General features: G+C 45.7%; 1 pseudogene; it reads right to left on the reverse strand.

Annotated features, from left to right (window-relative positions):
* Window positions 1-188: 188 nt before the first annotated feature.
* Window positions 189-22740, reverse strand: LOC140198220 (zinc-binding protein A33-like; annotated as a pseudogene).
* Window position 22741: the final 1 nt, after the last annotated feature.

Genomic DNA, 22741 nt, shown 5'->3' on the forward strand with positions numbered 1-22741 from the left:
TTTTCACTGAGTGACCACAAGACTATTAGATATCGGAGCAGAATTAGGCCATTTGGCCCATCAGGTCTGCTCTGACATTTAATCATGGCTGATCCATTTTCCTTCTCAGCTCCAATCTTCTGCCTTCTCCCCAATAAGACCTCAGGTTTCCTCCTACTGACCAAAGACGTACCAGTTGGCAAGGTAAGAGGTAATTGTAAATTGTCCCATGATTTGATGAGGATTAAATTGGGTGGCATGGTGCAAGGGGCCAGAAGGGCCTATTCTGTGTTTTCTTAATAAATAAATAAAATAAAAATCCCTCACGTCCTCTCCTCCAGGAATTCCCCTGCCCCTTACCTCCTGTGCGCTCTTTCTCAGATCTCATGCCTCCAACACTTGCCCACCACTCCCTTTGCTACGTGGTAGCTCCCTGTGACCCCTACATTGGCCTCTCCTTCCCACCCAAATGTCTCACTCAATCCTTGCTCAGGTGACTGGTGTCCCAAATGATCATGTGAGTGAGGCTGAGTGACGGATGGACTGAATAAGGCTCTGGAACACCGCGTGAAGGAGGGGCAGAAAGAAACCCACACCGGGGAACAGTGTGTGAAGATCTTTGACCCCTCACTCCCTGGTGGGGGGCCTTTCTGCTCACAGTGAGGTTCACAGGGCTCGAGTGTGAGTGGGTGGAAAGCAATGAAGTTGAAGATCAGATCGAGGAGGGGTGAGAGGAGAAAGGGGTACACCACTCCGTGACCCTCAACCTCAGTCATCCGTCGTTAACGCTCTGAATTCAGGAGCACCAATCCACCTGATAAATGTTTGGAAGTTCCGTTCATGGCAGTACCGCTTTCAACCAGACAATGGAGGCAGCGAGCGGCCATAACATCAGCTCACGGCGAGGGTCGCCACCTGCTGTTGGTAACCGGTACTGCAGGAAAATGCTCCAACTCACCTGGAACAGAATCAAGTTTAACATCACCATCCGCCACGAAGGGCAGGATTTCCCGCTGGCCACCCATTTCAATTCCTCTTCCCATTCCCATTCTGATATGTCGGCCCAGGGTTTCCTCTGCTACTACGATGAGGACACACTCAAGTCGGAGGAGAAACACCTGATATTCCGTTTCGGTTGCTCCGACCTGATGACATGAACATTTATTTTTCCAATTTCCGGTAACTCATCCCCTTCCCCCTCTCTTTTTGCATTCCCCATTCTGGTTCAACTGCCACCCCTTCTCTTCTCCTCACCGGTCTATCACCTCCCTCTGGAACCTTCATCCTTCCCTTTATTCTGGGTCCATCTCCTCAACATCAGATTCTCTTCAGCCCCTCACCTTTCCCACCTCTCACCTCCCAGCTTCTCCCTTCATGCTCCCACCCCCGCCTCACCGATCCTTACCCTCCCCCATCTAATTTTGGCTTCTGCTGCTTTCTTTCGAGTCCCGATGAACGTTCTCGGCGCAAAATATTGACTGTTTATTCCTTTTATTTAATGCTGCCTGACCCACTGAGTTCCTCCAGCACTTTGTTTGAGATTCTCAGGGTTTCCAGCATCTGCAGAATGTTTTGTGACAGATAGACCACAAGACCGTAAGACAGAGGAGCAGAATTAGGCGATTCAAACTATCGAGTCTGCTCCACCATTCCTTCATACTGACTCCGGATCCCACTCAACCCCAAACACCTGCCTTCTCACCATATCCCTTGATGCCCTGACTGATCAAGAAACAATCAATTTCCACCTAAAATATACCCATGGACTGGGCCTCCATGCAGTCTGTGCAGAGAAACCCACAGATTCACTACTCTCTGGCTAAGGAAAATCCTCCTTACCTCTGTTCTAAAAGGTCGCCCCTCAAGTTGGAGGCCGTGCCCTCTAGTTCTGGATATCCCCAGCACAGGAAACATCCTTCTCCACATCCATCCTATTTAGTCCTTCCAACATTCGGTAGGTTTCAATGAGATGACCCTGCATTCTTCTAAATTCCAGTGAGTACAGGCAAAGCTGCTGAACGCTCCTCATATGTTAACCCTTTTATTCCTGGAATTATCCTTGTGAACCACCTCCAGATTCTCTCCAATGACAACACATCTTTTCTGAGATATGGGGCCCAAAGCTATTGGCAAAATTCCAAGTGTGGCCTAACTAGTGTCTTATAAAGCCTCAGCATTATCTCCTTGTTTTTATATTCTATTCCCCTTGAAATGAATGCCAACTTTGTATTTGCCTTCTTTACCAAACACTCAACCTGTAAATTAACCTTCTGGCCGTCTTGCATGAGGACTCCCAAGTCCCTCTGCGCCTCTGATGTTTGAATCATCTCCACATTTTGGTCCACACTATTGTTCTTTTAACAAAAATGCATTTCCATATGTTTCCCAACACTTTATTTCACCTGCCACTTTTTTGCCAATTCTTCAAATTTGTCTAAATCCTGCTGCAATCACATTGCTTCCTCAGCACTATCTACCCATCAACCCATCTTCATATCATCTGCAAACTTTGCCACAAGGCCATCAATTCCATTATCTAAATCAATGACAAACAATGTGAAAAGTCGCAGTCCCAGTACTGATCCCTGAGGACACCACTAGTCACGGGCAGCCAACCAAAAAATGCCCCCTTTATTCCCACGCTGCCTCCTGCCTGTCAGCCATTCCTCTATCCGAGCCAGTATCTCTCCTGTAAGGAAAGATCATTTTGCTGTTGTTGTTGTTTGTTTGTTTGTTCGTTTGAATCAGAAGGTTTAAAAACTAAAAATGAACAAAAATTACTTGAAAACCACAGAGTGTCAGGCAGCATTTCAATGAATTCCAGAACGTTGTCCACGTGGATCCTGACCAACCGGCTGTTCCTTTCACTGCATTTCCTGGGGTAAGATAATTGCAGACAGAATAACTGATTCCATGTGGAAGCCGGTTGGGATCCCGGATCAATTTGTCTCCTAAATGAGAGGAACAGCTCCTCACGCTCCACAGGGCAGCCTGCAAACTGGTTCAATGTTCAAAATTCAAAGCAAAATTTGTTATCAGAGTACACATATGTCACCACATACACCCTGAGATTCCTTTTCTGTGGGTATACTGAACAAATTAATAGTCAACTGTTTACAATTCCTGATGTTAACTATAAACTGTAAACATCAGGAACTGTAAACAGTAAACAAACTCTGCAAATATAAATAATGACCATGAAATAACAAAATAACGGAGTCCTTGAGTGTAATCTTCTTCTTTTGTTCAAGAGTCTGATGGTTGAGGGGTAGTAACTGTTCTTGAACAAGTCCTGAGGCGTGTGTACCTTCTGTGGCAACAGTGAGAAAGGAGCATGGCCTGGGTGGGGAGGATCTCTGATGGTGGATGCTGCTTTTCTACGGCAGTGTTTCATGTAGATGTGCTCAGTGGTTGGGAGGGTTTTACCCGTGATGTACTGGGCTGAAGCCACTACCTTTTGTAGGATTTTCCACCCAGAGGCAGTGGTGTTCCCAAACCAGGCTGTAATGTGGCCAGTCAGCACTTCCCACCTCACATCTATAGAAGTTTGCCAAGGTTTTTGATGACATGCCAAACCTCCACAGACTCTCGAGGATGTTAAGGCGCTGTCCTGCTTTCTTCACAATAAAATTTATGTGATGGGTCCAGGACAAGTCCTCTGAGATAGTGACACCAGGGAATTTAAAGTTATCGACCCTCTCCACTCCTGATCCTCTGACGAGTACTGGCTCATGGACCTCCGGTGATGTGAACATGGAATTCTCAGACTTTCAGTAGCCGTTCCACCCGTCTTTTTTTTCCTTTTTAGTTTTCTCTCTCCTCCTGATCCACCTGTCCCCATCACCCTATCTCTTTACCCTCCTCCCTCATCCTGTCCATCTGCCCATCACCCACACACTCCTGATCACCTTCCTCCTTTTATTCCAGGCTCCACTTCCCTCTCCTACCAGATTTCATCATCTTTGTCCCTCCCACCTCTCACCTCCCAGTTTCTGACACATTTCCACACTCCACCCCTTCCTCTCTGGATCAGTTGCCAGCTCTCACTCCACCCTTCCTCCCACCTTTCCATGCTGACTGTCTCCGCTCTTCCTTTCAGTCCGGATGGGGGGCTTCGAGACAAAACATCAACTATCTACTTCCCTCCATAGACAGAGTCACAGACAAGTACAGCACAGTAACAGGCCCTTGAGCCCATCTAGTTCCTGCCAAAACCATTTAAGCTGCCTATTCCCATTGACCTGCACCGGGACCATAGCCCGCCATACTCCTCCATCCATGTAACAATCCAAACTTCTCTTAAACATTGAAATCGGGCTCACATAGACCATGTGCTGGCAGCTCCTCCGCACTCCTATGACCCTCTGAGTGAAGAAGTTTCCCTCGTGTTCCCCTTAAACTTTTCACCTTTCACCCTGACCCAGGATCTCTGATTATAGTCCTACTCACCTCAGTGGAAAAAGCCTGCTTGCATTCAGCCCATCGATTGGTGTTGGCATCCATCTGTCTCGAAGGACAATGGGTGATGATGATCATCATAACAAGCCGAGGCAGAAGGTATGGAGACCCTGAGATGTCCAGTCATCAAAATCCCCCTCTCACTCTCACTAGTGTGGTCCAAAGGAAAGCTTATGAAGCTTGTTTGGCACCAGCTTGGTTGTCGGATCTGCCGGAAGGATGTTCAATGATGTCCAGCTGCCTTAGGGGCTCCACTCTGGATTTGCTGTCTGGGTTTATTCCCGTAGCTTCCGTCTCTCCCGAGGCTGCTCACAAGGCAATGGGGATATTTACCCATATCTGGGGCTCTGGCTCACGAGCACCAGGGCGTGTCGGGAGACTTACACACTCAGCTCTCCTTTTCACAAAACTGCTAGCCAGTGGTGGAAGCTGAAAGTGAGAGTGACAAGCACTCACAATGTTGTATACCCCTATCAAATCTCCTCTCAATTGTTCACATTCTACCGAGTACAGTCCTAACCTAATCTATCTTTCCTTATAACTCAGGTCCTCCAGACCCGGCAACATCCTTGTCATTTTTCCCTGTACCCTTTCAACCTTGTTTACATCTCTCCTGTAAGCAGGTAACCAAAACTGCACACAATACTCTAGATTAGGCCTCACCAATGTCATACACATCTTCAACATCAAATCCCATCTCCCGTACTCAATACAGGATTTCGATAGGTCAATGTGCCAAAAGCTTTCTTTATGACCCTATCTACCTGTGACGTTACTTTTTACAAATTATGGGCCTATATTCCCAGATCACTTTGTTCTACCTGTGACGGAATCCTAAGGATTATTCATTATGGACTGTGCCTTTAAACAGAGAGAGAGTGTGTCGCTGTTTCAGAGAGAGAGAGACATCGAGCAGCTCGTGAGTTGCTATGGTGACAGAAGGGAGGAGCTACATGATGGACAGCTGGTGTTTCGTGCACCAGTATTTAAACCACCGTAATTATCTCTTTAGTAGACACACGGGAGAATACACGCAGATGCTACTGAACTTTTAAGTGCCCACAAAGGTGGGGCTGAGGATCGATTAAGAAGAGTCAATCTGTGACTATCAGTGTGTGTAAGGGGGTGACTGGTGGAAAGCTATCAGTGTGTTTAACCCTTGCCTGGGTTGATCGATTTACCACGTGAAGACGGTCCCTTTAGTGTGGTCACAGTCGGTGACCTTAAAGGAGTCGGAGAACCACGGAAGGGTCGATGGCATCGGCACACTTGTGTACAACACCTCTCTCTCTCTCCTCAATTCGACTCAACTCAATTTCACAAACTGAACTGACTTCATTTACCTCCCATCGAAAGACTGTATCAAATACCATCCTAAGTTTAAAGAAGTTTGGGGTTTGATATTTACAGACCTATAAATGTATAACTTTTGTTAACCTGCTTGATTTATCTGGTTTTATGTTACTTTATTACGTAGTTACTAATAAATAGCATTTGTTAACAGCAAAACCAGACTCCAGTTGTGTTCCATTTCTGCTGGTTGTTTTAACCCATTACGGGGTACGTAACATACCACACTGCTCAGTGTCCGACCATCCACTGTGTAAGAGCTACCCCGGTTGTCCTCACACTTGTCGACATTAAATTCCATCTGCCATTGTTCAGCCCATTTCTCTAGCTGATGCAGAGCCCTCACTGTCCACTACACCCCCAATCTCAGTGTCATTCACAAATTTACTGATCCAGTGACCATATTATCATCCAGACCATTGATATCGATGACAAACATCAAGGGACCCAACACCAATCCCTGTGGCGCACCACTAGTCACAGGTCTCCAGTTAGAGAGGCAACCATCTAACCATCTACTACCACTCTCTGGCTTCTCCCACAAAGCCAATGTCTAATCCAATTTACTACCCCATCTTGAATGCTGAGCGACTGATCCTCCTTGACCAACCTCTCATGCAGGACCTTGTGAAGTGCCTTGCTAAAGCCTATGTAGTCAACGTCAACTGCCTTGCCTTCATCCACTTTCCTGGGAACTTCATTAAAAAACTGTAAGATTGGTTAGACATGATCGACCACAGACAAAGTTATGCTGACTATCCTTAATCAGTCCATGTCTCTCAAAATTTATACATCCAGTCCCTTAGAATACCTTCCAATAACTTTCCCACAACTGACATCAATAATTTCCTGGTTTTTGTTTGGAGCCTTTTTTAAACAGTGGAACAACATTGGCTCTCCTCCAATCATCTGGTAACCAGTCAATATGTGGGATTCCCAGTCAATATGTAGAAAGTTAAAATCACTTACTTTAACAATCTTATGTTTGTTGCTACAGTCTGTGATCTCTTTACAAATTTGTTCCTCTAAATCCCCAGGATGGTTGGCTGGTCTGTAATATAATCCCATTAATGTGGTCAGACCTTTCTTATTTCACAGCAGCAGTCGACCACACCCCTCCCAGAGCACCACAATATCATCATTCCAGGTGTTGATCCATGTCCTGAGCTCATCCCCTTTTCCTACGGTACTTCTTTTATTGATATTTACACAGCTCAGATACTAGTTACACCATGCTCAACATTTTGATTCCTGACTTGCTCTGAGGTCTTACCAATATCTGTCTCAACAACTTCTCCACTAACTGTTCTGGCACTCTGGTTCCCATCCCCCTGAAACTCCAGTTTAAACCTCACCATGCAGCATTAACAAACTTTCCCACAAGCATATGAATCCCCTTCCAGTTCAGGTGCAGACAGTCTCTGTGGTACAGGTCCCACCTCCCCTGGAAGAGAGAACAATGATCCAAAAATTTATACCCTCCTCCCTACACCAAATCCTCAGCCACGTGTTAAACTGTATAATCTTCCCAGTTCTCACTAGCACATGGCACAGGGAGCAATTCTGAGATTACAACCCTGAAGGTCCAGCCCTTTAACTCGGTACAGAACTCCCAGACCAGAAGCTGTCACTCGCTCGACCCAGGTCACTGGTACCGACATGGACCACGGCTTCTGGCTGCTCACCCTCTCACTTGAGAATGCTGACGACTCGATCCGAGATGTCCTGGACCCTGACAGTCCGGCGTTTTGTACCACCGCTACATGTCCCGTCTTTCCAAGATTCATGCTGACCTCCCTCTTCCAGTCAGCACCACCACCATTTGTCCCAGTTACCCTGTCAGTCCCGGTGGACTTTAGCACCCGGGGGAGCCGGGGAGCCGGGGAGCTCAGGACCCGCCGCCCGCGGCTGCTGCTGAATCCGCAGTGTTTCTGTTCCGTTGACGGTTGCGGTGAACGAGTTAAAATTAATGGATCGATAATTCTCACATCGTGTTTATTTCACTCTCTGCACATTTATATTTACACTGACTTACTCCTGATGCCGGTCCCGGGACCCGACCCGTTTACAGACCCGGAGCGGAACCGGAGCAGATTCTCAGCCACTCGTTTTCATTCCCAGTCGCGAATGAAGGATAAAGTTTCTCCGTGAATTTATTCCCAGTGAAGGTGTGGAGATGGGACTTGGTCTCCGCGTTGTAAAATGAAACTGTCCCGGACTGGTAACGGAGATAAACTCCCACCCTCCCGGGGATGGGACCGGCAGGGAGACGGGACTCTGGGGAGGTGAAAACCTCCATCTCGTCATCAAACCGCCCGATGATCCAGAATCCGGTCTCCGGACTCGGTGTGAACCATCCCTTCCTCTCCACAGACTCTGCGACGACTCCCAGATCCCACTCCCGATTCCCCGTCACCTCCACCTCCCAGTAATGTCTCCCCGATGTGAATCCCTCCGATCCCAGCACACAAAGCCGGACTGTGAACCTCTTCCCGGTGTCAGGGAGATTCCTCCGTGTCCCGGTCCGTCTTACACTCTTCCGATCCTCAGACACCTCGAGCAGCGGATGCGCCGTTTCCACATCCAGGGTGACAGAGACTGGGGGGAGAAGCAGAGAATTAGAGAGTCCCCGGGGATCGGGGGCAGACTCGGGCAGCGCGGCCCCGGGACCGGAGGAGAGGCCGCTGGGCCTCAGGCATAGTCGGGTGGCCGACCGGACCCTTTCCCAAGGTTTTACAGCGGATGGACAACTAAAACGTTCCCGAGGTTTTTCCTCTGGGATGGAGAGCGGAGTTTATTCGCTCAAAACACACAAAATCTGAAGGAACTCAGTGGTTTAAGCAGCATATGTGGAGGGAGATGGACTGTGGATGTTTCACATAAGAAATGGGAGCCGGAGTAAGCCATTCGGCCCATCGAGCCTGTCCGCCATTCAATAAGATCATGGCTGATCTGTCCGTAAACTACCTGCCTTTTCCCCATAACCCTTAATTCCCCTACTATGTAAAAATCTATCTAACTGTATCTTAAATATATTTAGTGAAGAAGCCTCAACTGCTTCCCTGGGTAGAGAATTCCACAGATTTACCACTCTCTGGGAAAAACAGTTTCTCCTCATCCCCATCCTAACTCTTCTCCCCTGAATCTTGAGGCAATGTCCCGGAGTTCTAGTCTCACCTACCAATGGAAACAACTTTCCTACTTCTATCTTATCTGTCCCTTTCAAAATTTTGTATGTTTTTATAAGATCCCCTCTCATTCTTCTGAATTCCAAAGAGTATGATCCCAGGCACTCAATCTCTCCTCATAGGTTAACCCCTTCATCTCTGCAATCAACCTGGTGAACCTCCTCTGCACTGCCTCCAAAGCCAGTATATCCTTCCTCAAGTATGGAGACCAGAGCTGCACGCAGTACTCCAGGTGCGGCCTCACCAGTACCCTGTATAGTTGCAACATGACCTCCCTGCTCTTGAATTCAATCCCTCTAGCAATGAAGGCCAACATTCTGTTTCCCTTCTTAACAACCTGTTGTACCTGCAAGCCAACTCAACAAGAGAAAGGAAAAAGGAAGATAACCAGTGGAAATGTTTATGAGGAAGGAGGGGAGCAACACTGGAGTTAGATGAGGATGGGGTGAGTGAATACTGGAGGCATTCAAAGAGGAGGTAAGGCAGGCTGTTCGGCCGAATTCACTCGTGCTGACCAACTTGTTTCAGCGAGCTAGTCCCATTTGCCCATCATTGCTTTAACCCTTTCCTATCCATGAACCAGTTCCATTCTATTTAAGAATATATAACAGCACCCACTTCTGCACTTCCTCTGGCTGCCTCCTAAGCTCCAGGGAAAATTCCCAGCCTATCCAGCCTCTCCTTATAACCCAAGAACTTCAACTACTGCACAGAGTCTTGTCATCTTCAGAAGTTTTCGGATGACTCTGCCATAGTTGGATGCATCAGCAAGGGAGATGAGGTTGAGTACAGGGCTACGTTAGGAAACTTTGTCACATGGTGTGAGCAGAATTATCTGCAGCCTAATGTGAAAAAGACTAAGGAGCTGGTGGTTGACCTGAAGAGAGCTAAAGTACTGGTGACCCTTGTTTCCATCCAGGGGGTCAGTGTGGACATGGTGGAGGATTACAAATACCTGGGGATACGAATTGACAATAAACTGGACTGGTCTAAGGACACTGAGGCTGTCTACAAGAAGGGTCAGAGCCATCTCTATTTCCTGAGGAGACTGAGGTCCTTTAACATCTGCCGGACGATGCTGAGGATGTTCTACGAGTTTGTGGTGGCCAGTGCTATCATGTTTGCTGTTGTGTGCTGGGGCAGCGGGCTGAGGGTCGCAGACACCAACAGAATCAACAAACTCATTCATAAGGCCAGTGATGTTGTTGGGATGGAACTGGACTCTCTGACGGTGGTGCCTGAAAAGAGGATGCTGTCAAAGTTGCATGCCATCTTGGTCAATGTCTCCCATCCACTACATAATGTACTGGGTGGGCACAGGAGTACATTCAGCCAGAGACTCATTCCACCGAGATGCAGCACAGAGCATCATAGGGAGCCATTCCTGCCTGTGGCCATCAAACTTTACAACTCCTCCCTTGGAGGGTCAGACACCCTGAGCCAATAGGCTGCTCCTGGACTTATTTCATAATTTACTGGCATAATTTACATATTACTATTTAACTAGTTATGGTTCTATTACTATTTATTATTTATGGTGCAACTGTAACAAAAACCAATTTCCCCCGGGATTAATAAAGTATGACTATGACTATGACTATGAAGTCCTCCAGTCCTCAATGTCCAACAATATAGAGTCCTCCACAAACATACAGAACATGTCACCTACTCCCACTTCCAAATCATTCATATGAATGATGAAAACAGTGGACCCAGTGCCCAACCCTGCTGTACACCACTGGACACAGGTCACAACCCAGGCAGCTCTGTATCCAATTGGCCAGATGGTAGTGTAGCCCATGTGATCTAATTCTCTGGAATATTCTACCATAAACTACCTTTACAAATATCTCATTAAAGTCCATGTAGACAATGTCTCCTGCTTTTCCATCATCGGTCTTCTTCATCCATGCAGAAAGCCACACTGGGTATCCCTGATTAGTCCTTGCCTTTCCAAATGAATGTCGATCCTGTCTCTCAGAATCCCCTCCATTAATGTACCCACCACTGACGTTACGCTCACCGGTCTCTACTTCCCAGGCTTTTCCCAACAGTCAATCTTCAGTAAATGTTCACCAATAGTCACCCTCCAGTCTTCTGGCCCCTCACCCGTACCTACTGATGATACACATATGGTGACAAGAGTCCGAGGCGAGGACGGTAAGGACCCAGGTGCTGGAGTATCCGAGACGAGAATCGATACACGATACGAGACTGAGACGAGAATCCAGAGTCCAGCTGACAACTGAGCACCGAACCTTCTTCTTCCACTGACTTTTGTGCTAATGGCAGCTCGCACCGGTCAGGAAGGTGCATTACCGCCACCTACTGGACTGGAGTATGATAGGAGCTGTCACAGGAGTCAGGTCCTGCCCCACAAACCTCTTTTAATTAAAAACTTCACCAGGATCCTACATGACATATCAATCCCTGCTTCAGATGCCAGAATATCCTGCAGCCTGGGCACCACAGATCTACACAATAATTGATTAAACAGCTTCCTACGTTTACCAAATATCTGTGGCACATCATGATCTCATGTTCCACTGTCTCTGATACCTTAAAAAAAATCACATGACTCATTCCCATACTTACCAACAAGCACCAAAGTGGAGTGAAAATCTGTGTGTCCCAACCTCAATCTCACCAACCAAGCGTCTTCCCTCTTATTCCTTCCCAAATGGCCCCTCCCCTGAACTCATAGGCAGCCATCAATCCCAGGGGAACATGGTTTTGCTCCTCTGGTGGACTGTGTCCTCTCCAGGGTGCAAGCCTGTGTGGGAAGATCTGAAGAACCGGCTGTTGCCCATGCAGCAGCATCAAACTAATGATAATGGCCATAACTTCTGCTGTATAGACAGATAATCCACCTGTCAGCCTTTTCCCCAGCTCGACACTAAACCAGGGGATAAATATCACAGACCCCACCCATTACTGACTGGGTCTTTAGATCCATCGGTGAAAATAGGCAAAAAGGGCAAAATACTGCTGCCATAAATGACCAGACACCACCTCATCACCCACAAGACCCTGTCTATCCCCAGTAATGACAAATCTATTTCCACATCTGGAAATATCCAAATTTGAACTCCTGGCCAGGCTACTGTTGGGTTAATCTGCAAATCGACAAGACCATACTCCCTTACCAATTCCCTAATTATCCACCCAAAACATTAACAACTCTGTTAGTCTATTCCCAACAATCCATTAAAACCGGGGCACAGACGGAGCAGATAGTTGAAATCTTCTTCCCACAGGAGGGGGATCAAATACAAGAGGTCACATGTCTGAGGTGGGAGGAAGGAGTTTAAGGTGAGTTTATTTGAACAGTGAGTGGTTGATGTTGGAACTTGCTGCCAGAGGAGGTGATGGAATCAGATACAATCACTGTGTTTAAGAGACACTCAGACAGACACTGCAGTGCACAAGACAGAAAAGGAGACTGACCTAATGCCAGCCAATGGGATGAGTTGATGGGTTGAAGGGCCTGTTTCTGTGCTGTAAGACACTGACTCTGTGACTCTAAATGAACTGAATGACTGAGACCCCACAGCCTCCGGTGCAGAGAATTCCAGACACACCATCCTCTGAGGGTTCACCATCCTGAGACAGTGACCCCTGACCCTCAACTCCTCAGACAAGGGAAACATCCTCCCTGCATCCTGTCTGTTGAACCCGGGAAGAATTTTGTGTTTCCCTGATATCTCCTCTCATTCGTCTGAACAGAGAACATAGAACAGTACAGCACAGGAACAGACCCTTCATTCAATGTGACAGTGACTAATCGATACCGGCATCAATTCTTCTTCTGTACCAGTTCCCCAAAACCTCAATCTCTCAATCTTTCAAAAGATTCTCTAAATCTACCTTAAATATATCGAATTATCGGGCCTCACATAATCTGCTGGAGGAACGCAGTGGGTCGAGCAGTATCTGTGGGAGAAAAGGGACTGTCGACGTTTCGGGTCAAACCCCTACATCAGGACTGAGAGTGGAGAGGGGAGACCTAGCATAAAATGAGAGGGAGATAGAGCAAGGAGAGAGTGTGATGGAACATTATCAGTGAAGGAGGTGATAATGGGAACTATTAGGAGAGAGAAGAATGGCAGATGGAACCAGAACCAGATGGGCCAGTGGTGAGAAGCGTGTGGATGAACTGTTAATGCAGATGGAAAGAGAAGATCTTTGTCCCCTTTGCCACAAACCCACCTCCACCACCCCATCACCCACATTCCACTCTCAGTCCTGATCCAGGGGTTCAGCCCATTCAGGATCAATGTGGTCATTGATATCTGGAGTCACAGGAGATGGGAGAGGCATTTCATGTACTTCCCATGGAGACAGCTATGGGAGATTGGGAATTAAGACAAATGTGTCGCTATGTCTTGCAACGTATCCATATTACTAAACAGGAATGTCGATTGGATTCACAATTGGCTTGGCCACAGAAGACAGAGGACTGTGGTGGAGGAGTGTTATTCTGTCTGGAGGTCTGTGAACAGAGATATTTCACAGAGTTCACTGCTGGTAATTCTGTTGGTGAGTGATATATGTGGCCTGCACACTTGAATTGGCACAAATTTGGTGGAGTTGTGGATAGCAAGAAGATTGTTGAAGGATACAGTAGGACAAGGTTCAGTTGGAGATCTGGATGGAGAAGTGGCTGATGGAGTTTAACCTGGAGCAGTGAGGTCCAAGAGCACAGTTCCCTCAAGGGGCAACACAAGTGCAGAGTGTGGTCAGGAAGGTGTAGGACAAGCTTGTCTTCACCAGTCAGGGCATTGAGTGTGGAAGTTGGCAAGTCCTGTTGCAGCTATTGATACCTTGGTGAGGTCTCACTTGGTCTCACAAGAGACCAGAGAGGCAGGACTCTGATGCAGGGTCTCCACCTGAAACTTTGACCATCTCTTTGTCTCTGCAGACTCTTCCTGACCTGCTGAGTTCTTCCAAATGCTTGTTTTCGGATTTGGAGTATCAATAATAATAATAATAATAAATACATTATCATTTATTACTATTGGTAATGTCTACAACTGGTATCATCCCAAAGTCACCAGATAATAGCATTAACAAATTAGACCCACACAGGAATATTTCTGTAAATCTTGAGAAGGCCACAATACTAAACACCACTAGAATAGTCAAAAGTTCCTAGCAATTGAGAAATTAGTGTGCTTGGCTGTGCCCATTCCTCAGGCTTTACCAGCTTGAACTGAGAGAAAAATAGAAGTAGAATAATAATAAGAAGAATTAATTTACTGAGCACTTTTCATACAAACGATGTAAGTCAAAGTGCTTCACAATGGGATAAAGTGGAGACATGAAACATGTCTGTTGAACACCAGGTTAAATAAATAGGAGTATTGGGGAAATGGATACAACAGCAATGTTTAAGAGGTGATTCAACAGACAGATGAACAGGCAGGGAATGGAGGGATGTGGAACGTGGGCAGGCAGGTGGAATTAGTTTAATTTGGTCTGATGGTCAGCACAGACACAGTGTGACCAGGTTACTGAGGGAACTGAGAAAATACATCGTGAAGGCTCTGGTCACAAAGAGTGAACAAGGGAGGATTGAACTCTGAGAAACGCCTGGTCACAGCTCTCTGACCTGAGGAGTTTCAGAGACAGAGGAGTGTACGGATGAGGGAAATTTAAGGGCAGAAAGTGAACATGTGATTACTCCGGCATTGAGGTAAAGGACAGTTTTAAGGGGTTCGATATGTAAATTAAATGAAAGAGTAGCTCATGAAAGGATTGGTCTCTTTAAGGAACAATCTGGAGTCTTTGCAGAACGAAGAGGTTTTAAATTGATATTTCTTATCTGCATTTCCCAGGGATGTCACGGAATCCAAGCAATTGAGGAAAATAAGTTCAGCAAATTACATTTTGGAACATATCACATTACAAAAGAGGAGGTGCTGGTGAAATCTTGACCGTGGTCAATACTGGTTGGTGTGTCTGGGCTCAGTCTGATAATGATTCAATGTGGTGGTTTGATAACAACAGTGAGACTCGTGAGTCCAGCAGGGGGCAGACCTGAGTCTGCAGTCACAGACAGGTCAGACAGGGTCAGTGGTTCACGAGGGTCTCGTGTGTGTCTTTCTGACAATACTGGACACCACACTGATACAAGCTTTATTTCATTTAGAGGTACAGTATGGAACAAGCCCTTCCAGCCCAACGAGCCACACTGAGCAACAACCCACCTATTTGACTCGAGTCTAATCACAGGACAACTTTCAATGCCCAACTAACTTACCAACTGCTACATCTTTAGATGGTGGGAGGAAACCCATGCGGTCAAGGAGACAACATACAAATCCTTACATACGGCGCTGGAATTGAACTCGAAATCTGGCACCCAGAGCTGGAATAACTTTGCACTAACCACTACACTACAGTGCCTGCCCTTTATTCCCTATAATGTCATTAAATAAATATTAATTCCCCAGATTATGTGGCAGGATTCACACTTGTGTCCTGTCGGGTTTGTACAGTCTGAACGGGTCCAGGATGCAGTGGGACATCTAACAGTCCCGTGTATTGGTTGTATTGTGCCCCTGTGTCGGTGTGTTCAGGGGTCAGACATCTCTAGCTGACCATGTGACACTGATGTTTCCCAGCAGGTAGGATTGAATAGATCCTCTTCAGCCCATTGTTACAGACAATCTTTGCTTCTAATTCTAATGACTTGTGTCTCGTAAACAAGGACAAATTGATCAGTGTAAGTTTTACCTCGATTAATGTCATCAAGTGTTTCTCTCAACGCTGAGTTCAACAAATAAGGGTGATCAAATTTTTCAACTGGAAGAGCACCATCTGTCACTGACAATTGCTGGACATCATCACTAATTCTGCAAATATAAAATTGTTGGTTACAAACTGCAATGGTGAACTAGTTTACAAATCCACACAGAGATTCAGCAAAGAGTAGATCCTACCTCCTCTTCTGACGAGTTTCCTCCTGAAATAAATAAAACACAAATCTGAACAGACTGAAACTGACAGTCCTCATCCTGAATTTCATCCAAATCATTACAAGATGTTGTAAATTCACATTCCTACAGTCACACGCATGTACCAACAACACAGAACCACATGGTAAATGACCAGGAGTATTTCTGAAAATGTAAAAACAGTGTAGGTTTCCCTTAATTCTCTAATCTAATGGAAAGTGCATTTACCTATTGATGATAAATCTGATGTATGGGTCACATTCTGGAATTGATCCTTTACTCTCACTGATTGACAGAGAGACCCTCACACCCACGGCACCAGACACACTCACAGTGTGTGACTGGAACTGGATATTAATGTAAGTTTCAGGGATGTTTGATATGGGAACTGAGGAAACAATCACCAGTTCAGTGTTATCTTCAGAGTAACTCATTCAGAAGAAGATTGCAGATGGTCCAGTGACATACCGATATTCTGGAAGTCCAGTTTTGGGACAACAGTCCTGAACTTCTGAAACATTTCTCTGTCGTAAATCAGTTTACAACCAACTGTAAATGTCACAGTTACTTCAAATGTATTGATCACAGTTTTGTCTACTTTTACAAAAGCAAAGAGAAATATAATCTCTCACCTTGAGAAATATCACACTCTCTTTTTGATCCATCTGTTCCTGTAACCTTGAGATCTCCTCCTGAATAGAATTTAAATTCTTTTGAATCTCTCGAAGATTTTTCTCCATTGGATTTAGGATCCTCTCCTCTTCTTCCCTGAGATCTCTGAGTATGCGCTGCTCTTTCTCAGTGAGAATCTGGTGCAGTTCAGCAAACTGTGATGTGACATGGGACTGAAGGATGTGTGATTGTTTCTGTCAAGTGAAAGGGGAAGATTAATTTACTATATTGTTTTGTTTATTACCAAAGTACAGATGTATCACCGTGTACAACTCTGAGATTCCTTTTCCTGCAGGCAGTCACGTTAAATACAAGAAACACAATTGAATCAATGAAGGACTGCACCCATCAATGTGTAAAGAAAAAGCAACAAATGTCCAAATACAAGAAGAAAGACAAAAAAATCCATCATAATAAATAAACAATATAGAGAATGTGAGATGAAGTGTTATTGATCATGAGTCCAGTTCAGTGGGAACCGTTCAGTGACGGGGTGAGTGAAGTTATCCCCACTGGTTCAGGAGCCTGATGTTTCAGTTGTAATTGATCCTGAACCTGGTGGTGCTGGATCTGAAGTTCCTGTACCTTATTCCCAATGGCAGCTGCGAGATGAGAGCATAGCCTAGACGATTTGGGTCGATGATGAAGGATGCTGTTTTCCTGTGACAATGCTCCAAGTCGATGTGCTCAATGGTGGGGAGGGCTTTACCTGTGATAGACTGGGTCATGTCCACTTTATTGTAGGTTTTACTGCGCAAAGGCATTGGCATTTACATACCAGGTCACGATGCAACCTGTAAATATAGTCTCTTCCACACATCTATCGAAATTTGTCACAGTTCTGGACGTCATGCCGAATATTCACAAACTTCTAGGAAAGTAGAGGTGCTGCCGAGATTTCTTTGTCATGCCACTAACGTGCTGGAACTCGGACAGATCTTCTGAAATGATAACACGTAGGAATTTAATGTTGCTGACCCTCTCCTCCTCTGATACACCAATGAGGACTGGCTTATGGACCTACAGTTTCATCCTGCTGAAGTCAATAACCTCCTTGGTCTTGCCGACATTGAGTGAGAGGTTGTTGTTATGACACCACTCAGCCATATTTTCCATGTCTCTCCAATATCCTGATTTGTCAGCACCCTTCATTTGGCCAATGACTGTGGTGTTATCAGCAAACTTAACTATGGCACTGGATTTGCACTTCACCTTCCAGTCATAATGTGAGTAGAGCAGGGGGCTGACACGTAACGTTGTGGTGTTCCTGTGCTGAGGGAAATAGTGGAGATGATTTTACCAATCTGAATTGACTGCGGTCTGAAAAATGAGGATCCAGTTGCCAAGGAGATATTGAGACTTAGGACATGAATCTTATTGATTAGATTTGAGGGGCCGAGCTGTAGTCAACGAAGAGCATTCTGATGTACAGTGCCAATAAAAGGTATTCACCCCCCTTGGAAGTTTTCATGTTTTATTGTTTTTCAACAGTGGATTTAATTTGGCTTTTTTTGACACTATGCAACAGAAAAAGATTTCTTTGTGTCAAAGTGAAAACAGATCCATACAAAGTGATCTAAATTAATTATAAATATAGAACACAAAATCATTGATTGCATAAGTATTCATCTCCTTCAAGTCAGTATTTAGTAGATGTACCTTTGGCAGCAATTACAGCCTCGAGTCTGTGCGTACAGGTCTCTATCAGCTTTGCACATCTGGACACTGCAATTTTTCCCCTTTCTTCTTTAAAAAAGTACTCAGGCTCTGTCAGATTGCATGAGGATCGTGAGTGAACAGCCCTTTTCAAGTCCAGCAATGAATTCTCAGTTGGATTGAGGACTGGACTCTGACTTGGCCAATCCTGGACATTGTTCTTTTAAGCCATTCCTGTGTAGCTTTGACTTTCTGCTTGGAGCCATTCTCTCACTGGAAAACAAACCTTATCCCAAGTCGCACTTCTCTTGCAGACTGTATCAGGATTTCCCCTTGGACTTCTGTGTATCTTGCTGCACTCATTTTACCCTCTACCTTCACAAGCCTTCCAGGGCCTGCTGCAGTGAAGCATCCCCACAGCATGATGCAGCCACCACCATGTTTCACAGTAGCGATGGTGTGTTTTTGATGATGGGTGGTGTTCGGCTTACACCAAACATAGCGTATAGTCTGATGGCAAAAAAGCTCGATTTTCATTTTGTCAGACCGTAGAGCCTTCTTCCAGCTGACTTCAGAGCCTCCTTCCAGCTGACTTCAGAGCCTCCCACATACCTTCTGGCAAACTCAAGGGGAGATTTCATGTGAGTTTTTTCCCCCCACAGTGGCTTTCACTTTGCCACTCTCCCATAAAGCTGCGACTGGTGAAGCACCCGGGCAACAGTTGTTGTGTGTGCAGTCTCTCCCATCTCAGCCACTGAAGCTTGTAACTTGTCAGACCAGAATGTTACTCATCTGATTCATCCAGGTTTCTGGTTAGGGAAAATTCTGAATTATTTAGAGACTGTGATAGCCGTGATTTATTCAATTTGACTGTCTGTTGAGTCTTTGAACACGGCCCAGTCTACCGACTTTAGCAAACCTGCAGCCGCTCCTCAGCCTCGCACAACTACCTCAGTGTTGTCCTCATCTCTGGAGTCTTGCTCTTCACCCTCCACCTGGATGCAGGTCGGAGGAGGGTGGCCAAGTGATCAGATTTCCTGAAATGCGGTCTAGGCATGCGGTAGGGAAGCTTTCCTCATCATAGTGTGACAGTGGGCAAGAGTATTGGGTCCCCTGGGGCTGCATGTGATATGCTGATGATAACTAGGCAGAGTCTTCTTCAAACAAGCCTGATTGAAGTCCCTGACAATTAGTTGAAAGTCATCAGGATCAGCTGTTGCCTGTTTGCTAATTGCAATCATTTGGGAGGCTGAATGGGTGATAGATTGGACATGTAGAGAGGTAGATACACCCAAGGTGCAGGACACAGGAAACTGGGTGGCAGTCAGGAAGGGGAAAGGTTTTACGGAGCCACTGCAGAGTATCCCTGTGGCCATCCCCATCAACAACAGGTATATCACTTTGGACACTGCTGGGGTTGGTGGGCTCTTGACCTAACAGAGGAAAGTCATAGTGGTCGGGTCTCTGGCATTGAGTCTGGCTCTGTGACTCAGAAGGGAAGGAAGGACAAGAAGCACGCTGTGGTGATAGGGGATTTGTCAGTTAGGGGAACGGACAGGAGGGTCTGTGGGTGAGAACGAGATTCCCAGATAGTAAGTTCCTGCTCGGATACCAGGGCCTGGGACATCTCAGATAGAGTCCTCAGCATTCTTGTGGGAGGATGAACAGCCAGAAGTTGTTCATGTCAGTACCAATGATGTGGGTAGGATGAATGACGAGATTCTACAAAGGGAGCTCAGGGAGTTAGGTGCTAACTGAAAGGGTGGGACCTCCAGGGTTGTGACCTCAGGAATCCCCATGCCACGTGCTAGTGAGGCCAGAAATAGGAAGATTATACAGTTTAACACATGGCTAAGGAGTTGGTGTAAGAGGGAGGGAAAAAGATTTTTAGACATTGGGCTCTTTTCCATGGAAGGTGGGACCTGTACAGAAGGGGTGGTTTGCACCTGAACTGGTGAGTTACTAATCTCCTAGTGGGAAGGTCTTTTAATGCTGCATGGTGGGATTTAAACTAAAGTTGCAGGGAGGTTGGAACCAGAGTGCCAGAACAGTTAGTAGGAACTTTGTGGAGGCAGATGTCTGGTAAGATCTCAGACAAAGTCAGAAATCAAAATTTTGAACATTGTGTGATGAGTGTCTTGAGCTGTGTATATTTCGATGCAAGAAGTATCGTAGGAAAGGTGGATGAGCTCAGGACGTGGATCAACACAAGGAATTATGACTTTGTCACCATTAGTGAGACGGTTGCAGGAGGGACAGGACTGGCAGTTCGGTATTCCGGAGTTCTGTTGTTTTAGACATGACAGAGCGGGAGGGATTAAAGGACGGGTGGCATTCCTAATCAGTGAACATGTCACGGCAGTGGTCCGTCAGGACAGACTAGGGAACTCAGCTAGTGAGGTGTTAAGGATGGAACTGAGACATTAGAAAGGTATGACTGTGTCAATGGGGATACTGAGGGGGGGATTTACAGGAACAAATTTGTAAAGAGATTTGTTGCAAGAAACACAAGGTTGTTGCAGCAGGTGATTTTAACTTTCCACATATTGTCTAGGAATCCCATACTGTAAAAGGACAGTTTGTCAAATGTATTCAATTGAGTTTCTTTCATTAGTATGCAGAAGTCCTGTCAAGAGAGCGTGTGATTCTGGATCTGCAGTTAGGGAATCAGACAGGGCAGGTGACAGAAGTTTGTGTCGGGGAACACTTCGGATCATTTGAACACAAAGCCATTATTTTCAAAGTAAATATGCAAAGAGGTATGTCTGGTCTGCAGGTTCAGATTCAGAATTGGATAAAGGCCAGTTTTGATGGGATCAGAATGATCAGGCAAGTGTGGATTCGGACAGTCTGTTTTCCAGCAAAGCTGTACTTGGAAAATGGGAGGCCTTCAGAAGGAAAATTTTGAGAGTACAAAATCTGTATGCACCTGTCAGAATAAAATACTGACTATCATGGCTTGCAGAGGGGCCTGCATTAGCTGGGAAACGTGCTGAAAATGGCAGCTGGAACCTAATGCAGATAAGTGTGAGGTTTTACTCCTCAGTTGGACCAACCAGGGTAGGTCCAACATGGTGAATGTTGGACACTGAGGAGCGTGGTAGAACAAAGGGATCTGGGAATACAACCCCATAATTCGTTGAAAGTAGTGTCCCAGGTAGATAAGATCCAATGAAAGCTTTTGGCACGTTCACCTTCATAAATAAATGATTTGAGTGCAGGAGATGGGATGTTATGTTGAAGTTGTAGAAGACATTGTTGTGGCATAATTTGGAGTACTGTGTGCAATTTTGGTTACCTATCTACAGGAAAGATGAAGCAAGGCTCCTAATTAAATTATGAGATGTATAGGTAGGGTAAATGCAAGGAGGCTTTTTCCACTCAGGTTGGATGGGAATACAACCAGAAGTTATGGCTTAAGGGTGAAAAGTGAGAAATTTAACCTTCATCCACTTAAACGTGCCGTAATTGCGTGTTTGACAGCTATGTCGGCAGAGTGCTTCAGAAGACAGAAAAATTGCAAATTAATTAAAACATTTGAAAAGTGCGTTGCTTAAAAGGAAATTACAGACTACAGTTTGCAGTGAGAGGCAATTTAGAAAATATACATTTAGTTTTGTCAGCAGCCCGCAGAACATTGCTGAGGTTCACCGGTGCCGTCTTTGAAGAAGTCAATGGGGTTAATTCCAGGAACCAATTAACCATTTAACCAATTTGTCCCTGGGATGTGACTGAAACTGTCGTGATCACAGGGAGAACATGCAAACTCCACACAGACAGTACCAGATGTCAGATTGAGCCCAGGCCACTGGAGCTGAAATATTCAGCTATTCTACACTAAAGGGGATAACGTCAGAAATTCAACTCAGAAGCCTCACCCGTACTCCGGAAATCTTCTCCTTCTGTTGCTGCTCCATTTCCTCAAAGTCTGCTTTGTTCTTTGTGAGAGAGTCGAAGGAAGATCTAACCCGATCCTGGGAATTAAAGAGTGAATGGATTGGACACAATACATGGTACAACAGAAACAGGCGAGCGAAAGTGATTTGTTTTTACCTTGTAGACTTGAACGGCTTCTTTAACCGGCATGAAGTTGTGGGACTTGTGTTCCCGCGCATCTCTACAGATCAGGCAGATCAGTGTCTTGTCCGTCTCACAAAACAGCTTCAGCTCTTCCTCATGTTCCTCGCAGTAAAGTTTATTTTCCTTCCCTTTCGGATTCAGGTTTAGTTTTCGAGCTTTCTCAGACAGATTTGCCAAGGCCCGATTGACCTTTAGGGTGCGGTCTGCAATCTCCTCTCTACATTCCGGACAGGAGTTTCTCTCCTGTCTTTCCCAACACTGTGTGATACAGGAGCGACAGAAGTTGTGTCCACATTCCAGAGTGACAGGTTCGGTGAAGAAATCCAGGCAGATGGGACAAATTACCTCCTCAGTAAAACTCTCGTCCTGTCGTTTCGAAGCCATGTTAACGCCCGGTAC

Source organism: Mobula birostris, chromosome 5, assembly GCF_030028105.1.
Source record: "Mobula birostris isolate sMobBir1 chromosome 5, sMobBir1.hap1, whole genome shotgun sequence".
NCBI lineage: Eukaryota > Metazoa > Chordata > Chondrichthyes > Myliobatiformes > Myliobatidae > Mobula > Mobula birostris.